Raw genomic sequence first — 7,009 nt, forward strand, 5'->3', positions numbered from 1 at the left:
TCTTTTGTCCAAATTAAAAAAAAAAACCGCAGTATTAAAAGGCCTACATAATATAAACCATCCCTTTATTAACTGAAAATCTACAAAGAGAATCCCTAGCTGGGCAGGATATTTCCCACTGGTCAATTCTCAGTTCCTTCTATTAAGTATCTTTGAGTACATGATTTAACACTGTTCTACTACCTGATACCCTGTTGTGAACACTATATTTGAACACCTCCATTTTGGGCTTTCAGTTTCCCATTTTACTCTACTTCTTGAAACGTTTCCCATAAGAGTGAATAACAGAACAAAGTCTAATCTACATCTCTTTGAGGCTCCCTTTATTATTGGTATTAATTTACATCTCTTTAAATTACCCTCCAGAAATCTCTTAAGACAAGCGCACAAGGAAGCCCTATTCTTCACCAAAATATGAAAAGATATTTTCTAAACCTCGTATTAATACTCCTCTCGGGCATTCCAGCGTTCCAGTATCTCTCCATCCTCGTGGTCAGAAAGTCCTGGTGGGAGACTAGTGCCTGGTTTTAGAGGAACCTGAAAACTTCCCTAAGCTGCATTTGCTGTGCTGGCCTCCTAGGATATTCAGCAGTTCATCCTGTCACCTGCCAGGTCTCCTTATACTCAGCCAATTCTGCATAATTGTAAAACAACACTGACAGCCCTGGATGGTAAAGGCCAAGGAGACTCTAACAAAGGATCCAGAAAGCAGCTATTATCTTTGCAGCCATCTCGAGCCATATACCCTGAGAAGAGACTTGTTTTCAACAGCCTACAACAGGGCTTGAAAATATTGCATGCTCACCTGATTTTATTCTATAGCAACTAGGAGAAGAAGAACAAAAAGAATGAGTGCTTCTCTGATAAACACTCCCCAGTGTCACTTAAACTTTAAGGATGTGGCTGTGGACTTCTCACTGGAGGAATGGGAATGTCTCGATTTTGCTCAGAGGGCATTGTACATGGATGTGATGTTGGAGAATTACAACAATCTATTGTTTGTGGAAAATCATCACATATGTCGAAAGAATTAGCAGGTCTTGGATCAAGACACACTGTACATTGTCCAGGAGCCTGTGAATATCCAAGAAAAATCTTCTAAATGCAATAAACTTAGCAATATGATTCATGAATCTACCCAAAGTACATATCATAAAACTCACAACAAAAATGCTTCTCTTCAATTCCCAAATCTAAGAAGACCTAAAACTGGGAACACTGAAGAAGTTTGTAAGTATAAAGAATGTGCAAACAGTTTAAATGTGTGTTCAGTCATTAGTCTCAATCAAGGAATCCACATAGAAAGTAAAGAACACAATAGAAATACAAAATTTCATAAGATTTTTATCTCTAAACATAAACCATTGGTGAAACAAAATAATAGTGGAGTGAATCCTTACAAATGTAGTGAACCTGACAAATGCTTTACCCAGAGAGACAATCTTCAAAGTCAGCAGAGCGTTTATTCAGGAAAGAAACCTCACAAATGTTGTGAATGTGAAAAATGTCTTACACAAAAATTCAATCTTAGCATCCATCAGAGAATTCATACAGGAGAGAAACCTTACAAATGCTTTGACTGTGACAAACGCTTTGCCACAAAAGGCCAACTTAGTATTCATCAGCGGTATCATAATGGAGAGAAACCTTATAAGTGTACTGAGTGTGAAAAATGCTTTACTGTACAAGGCATTCTGAGAATTCATCAGAGAATTCATACAGGAAAGAAACCTTACAAATGTAGTGAATGTGACAAATGCTTTACTACAAAAGGCAGTCTGAGAAATCATCAGAGACTTCATTCAGGAGAGAAACCTTACAAATGTAGTGAATGTGACAAATGCTTTACTAAAAAAAAACAATCTGAGAAGGCATCAGATAATTCATTCAGGAGAGAAACCTTACAAATGTAGTGAATGTGACAAATGCTTTACTGAAAAAGACAGTCTGAGAAGGCATCAGATAATTCATTCAGGAGAGAAACCTTACAAATGTAGTGAATGTGACAAATGCTTTACCTACACAGTTAGTCTGAAAAATCATCAGAGTCTTCATTCAGGAGAGAAACCTTACAAATGTAGTGAATGTAACAAACGCTTTGCCACACGATCTTATCTTAGTATTCATCAAAGAATTCATACAGGAGAGAAACCTTACAAATGCACTCAATGTGACAAAAGCTTTGCCCAACGATGGCATCTTAGTGTTCATCAGAGAATTCATACAGGAGAAAAACCTTACAAATGTAGTGATTGTGGCAAATGTTTTACTGAAAAAGGCAGTCTGAGAAGGCATCAGAGAATTCATTCTGGAGAGAAACCTTACAAATGTAGTGAATGTAACAAAGGCTTTGCCTCACAATCTTAGTATTCATCAAATAATTCATACAGGAGAGAAACCTTACAAATGCACTCAATGTGACAAATGCTTTGCCTGACCATTGAATCTTAGTGTTCATCAGAGAATTCATACAGGAGAAAAACCTTCAAAATGCCATGAATGTGACTAATAATTTACCCATATAGTTAATGTGAGAAGGCATCAGAGAATTCATACATGAGATAAACCTTACAAATTTTGTATATGTGGCAAATGCATTACCCACAATGTCAGTCTGTGAAATTATCAGAGATTTCATACAGTATAGAAACATTATGAATGAAGTAAATGAGACAACCCTCTACCAAGAAATAGCATCTTAAAATTTATTAATACTTAATGGAGGAAAACTTTCAAATGTATTTAAAGTATAAATCTTTTACTTTTGGCTTATCTGTTAGAGTGTAACTGAGAATTCATACTGGTGAGAATATTAACACATGTAATGCATGTGAAAATATCTTTGACTTCATTTCAGGTCAGAGGAAACATCTAAAATTTTTTAGTGGGGAAAGTTCTTCTGTTGGGAAAAATGGGGCATATGTTCTATCCAGGGTGGATTCTTTGCAACATTTGAGACTCCACACTAGAGAATGAGAACAATTATCGAAAACTTGTGAAATCCTTCATGCAATGTTCAAATCGTAGATAATGTCAACTATTTAAGCTCAGTGAATTCCTGAAAATGTTACAATGTGGGATAGTTTTCATTAAACGTTTCCTTCTTCACCCTCAAATATTATAAGATGAAGGAAAGTGTGGAATCCAGAAGAATATAGTGTTGTATAACACTTTCAAGGATAGAGAAATAATGCATTCCAAAGAGAAAATAATTAAGGTGTGTACAATAGCCCTCAAAATATGCAATAAAACTGGCAGCATTCTGTTTATTATATTCAAATTCAGGCAAGTTGTACTTAAAACAGTGTTTTGGAAACTGAGCCACCGGGACTACATGTTCTTTATTCTATATTATACCTACAGATGTGAAGTCCATTTCAAGTATCCACTATTCATAATTGTTATCCAATGCTAGTTTTATGTTTCAGGATAAATACTGACTATAAGTCCTTTGTGCCCCAAAACTCTATCCCATTTGTCCTATTAATAAAGCTGAATGATTCAACAAGAAAAAAAAAAAAAACACTCCTCTCATCTGAAATCACTGTGCCAAGTCCCCCTATTTAAAGTCACTCTTAGCAATACTTTCTGCCCTGCTGCTAATACTTCAGCATATTAAGCTCCATTTAAACCATCCAAACTGCCAGAAACGAATTTCCTACAAACAAAATCATGGACAGACTTATCACAATGATAAACCAGTCTGTGGAACGCACCTTTATGTTAGTTAAGGATTCATCATACTGAAGAGACCCCATGAGTAAGACAACTGTTACTGAGAATGACAGTTGGGCTGACTTACAGCTTAAAGATTCCTTCTATTAACACGATTGCAGAAATTCAAAAACCATTCAGGATGACACAGTAGTAAAGGTGCCAAGGTAGGCAGGTAATTCTCTTCCACAGGCTGCCAGGTGGATAATTTTAACCAAGCTGGCCTGACCTGAGATTTTGATGAATACTCCACAGTGAAACACGTCCTATGACAAAGCGACCCCATCCTCAGTAAGGCCCCATATCTGATTAGTGCTAAATTCATGTAGGCTATGCATAGTGAAACAATCAAAACCATTCACTGGCACTAATTTGTCTCTGCAAAAAAAAAAAATGAGATTATGGGGGCTATACCAAACCAAAGGATGTTAGAAACTATCCAGTGCCAAAATTCCCATAGTCTAGTCAGACTCAACAAAGCTCAGAATCCTAAATGTCCTTTTCTCTTCCTGAAATCTCTAAAATTCATTCCAGCATCAAATAAAAGCTTAACATCAGATCACATATGTAAAACATCATAGGGTATATATAATCATTTCAAAATTTCACAGTGATGATACACCTTTAAATGAAGCCAAAAATCCAACTGCAAAAATTTCAATTCCTGCATTGACTTTATTGATGTCCAACTCTTTTCAGGTTTGCAAACTATAATCCACTTGTGCTGAATAAAAGAAACTGTCACTTTTGTCTTGTGCTGGTTCCAATTCCTGATAGCTACTTCCTCAACAGGCATCCCACAGGGTTCACTGAGCATCATCTGGACTCTTACAAAAAGAGCGTGGGTTTCACCTTGCAGATCTAGTTTCTGTGTAACCATAAGCTCCTGCCAATAGTACTCCACTGTTGCTGCTCTTCCTTATGGTCATCGAATTTTACTGGACTCTCAAATACACCCAGTTCTTCTGCTTCCACCAGGAAGCACTTTCACCATGAGCCTCTCCGAGGCAGTCTTCAAGGTACCAATACTCAACTTTTTTGCATAACCCCTTTCAGACCTTGGACTTCAACAGACACTGAAGCAGCAATTTTCCCAGTGGCCTTACCTATCCACTCACAGGACCAGGCCTCAACTGCTCTACAGGATCCCTCCATTCCTTCAGTACCACATGGAAGATTCCTACAAATTATCTGGCTGCCTGCACGAAGTCTATCTCTTGAACACAGCTTCTTGGTGCTCTCATAAAATACTTCCAATATATTATAAATGAACAATGATAGTTTCTAAGTCACTGGCAATTTCTAAGCTAAAACTAACTTGATTCAGCTATCCAAGTATACTCTACTATTCTGGATTCTAAAGCCAAAGCCACATGCCCAAAATTTCCAAGTTCTATCAGTTGCTGGTGCTGCAACATGGCCCCTAGTTCAATGGCATTTATCCCAGCAACCTAGTCTCAATGGTTTGCTCACTGCCTAAGTATTGCTGTCATGGAACATGATCTGTAGACTAACCTTGAAACCAGAGAACTGCTTGTCTCACACACTTGATTTGTGCACAACCGTGCTTGGAACTAATCTTTTCTTTACCTTTTCCAAATAAAGAAAACTATTCTTTACTTTCTTTGTTCTAGGTTGGCCTTGAACTCAGAAATTACCTTGCCTCTCTCTCTCTTGGGATTAAAGATGTATACTATAATTCATAAACACAAAGCTTTTCAGAGCCAGTACTCTCAAGGTCTCTATCAACAGTTACTGTTATCCCGCAGCATGATGTGGACCAAAACCCTCTGTTTTTCAGCGCTTGATCTGGATCTCTCATTTTTCTCCCATTTATGGACATTAGTTCAAAACATATGTAGTCATGTTGATAACTGACCACAGCCATCACTGTCCATATCTTGGCCATTTGAATCAGAATCATATCTTCTTTTGTCCAAATGAAAAAAAAAATAACTGCAGCATTAAAAGGCCTATATAATATAAACTATCCCTTTCTCAACTGAAATTCTACAATGAGAATCCCTAGCTCGGGAGGATATTTCCACCTGGTCAATTCTCAGTTACTTCCATTTAGTATCTTTGTATACATGATTTAACACCATTCTACTTCCTGAAACCCTGTTGTGAACACTATATTTGAACCCCTCCATTTTGGGCTTTTGGTTTCCCATTTTACTCTACTTATTGAAGTGTTTCCCAAAAGAGTGAACAACAGAACAAAGTCTAATCTTGGTCTCTTTGAGGCTCCCTTTATTAATGGTATTAATTTACATCTCTTTAATTTACCCTCCAGAAAACTCTTAAGACAAGCACACAAGGAAGCCCTAATCTTCACCAAAATACCAAAAGATATTTTCTAAGCCTCATATTAATAATCCGCTTGTCTGAAATCTACTGTGCCAAGCCCCCTCAATTAAAATCACTCTTAGTACCACTCTCTGCCCTGCTGTTAATTCTTCAGCATCTTAAGCTCCATTTAATGCATCCAAACTGCCAGAATCGAATTTCGTACAAACAAAAACATGGATAGACCTATCACAATGATACCCCAGTCTCAGGTACCCCTTTCTATGATACTTAAGGATTCAAGACAGTGAAGAGACTCCATGAGCAAGACAACTCTTATTGAGGATGACAGTCAATTTGGGCTGACTTACAACTGAAAGATTCCTTGTATTTACAGGATGGCAGAAATTAGGACACCATTCAGGATGACATAGTGCTAAAGGCGCCAAGGTAGGCAGGTTATTCTCTTCCACAGGCTGCCAGGAGGATGGTTTTAACCAAGCTGGCATGACCTGAGATTTTCATAAACCCTCCATTGTGACACACTTCCTATGACAAATCGACCTTATCCTAAGTAAGGCCACATATCTGATTAGTGCTAAATTCATGTAGGCTAAGCACAGTGAAACAATTACAACCATTCCCTGGCACTAATTTGTCTCTGCAAAAAGGAAAAAAACAGAGATCATGTGTGCTATACCAAGCCAAAGGACCTTAGAAACTATCCAATGACAAAATACCCATAGTCTATTCCAGACTAAACAAAGCTCAGAATCCTAAATGTCCTTTTCTCTTCCTGAACTCTCTAATATTCATAATTCAGTACAGCATCAAATAAATGCTTAACATCAGATCACATATGTACAACATTATAGGGTAAATATAAACATTTCAAAACTTCACAGTGATGATACTCCTTCAAATGAAGCCAAAAATCCAACTGTAAAAGCTTCAATTCTTGCATTGACTTTACTGATGTCCAACTCTTTTCAGGTTTTCAAACTAT

General features: G+C 37.3%; 1 pseudogene; it reads left to right on the forward strand.

Annotated features, from left to right (window-relative positions):
- Positions 1 to 848: 848 nt before the first annotated feature.
- On the forward strand, positions 849 to 2,620 carry LOC114635961 (annotated as a pseudogene).
- Positions 2,621 to 7,009: the final 4,389 nt, after the last annotated feature.

The sequence above is a fragment of the Grammomys surdaster genome, unplaced genomic scaffold (assembly GCF_004785775.1).
Source record: "Grammomys surdaster isolate TR1022 unplaced genomic scaffold, NIH_TR_1.0 120434, whole genome shotgun sequence".
Lineage (NCBI taxonomy): Eukaryota > Metazoa > Chordata > Mammalia > Rodentia > Muridae > Grammomys > Grammomys surdaster.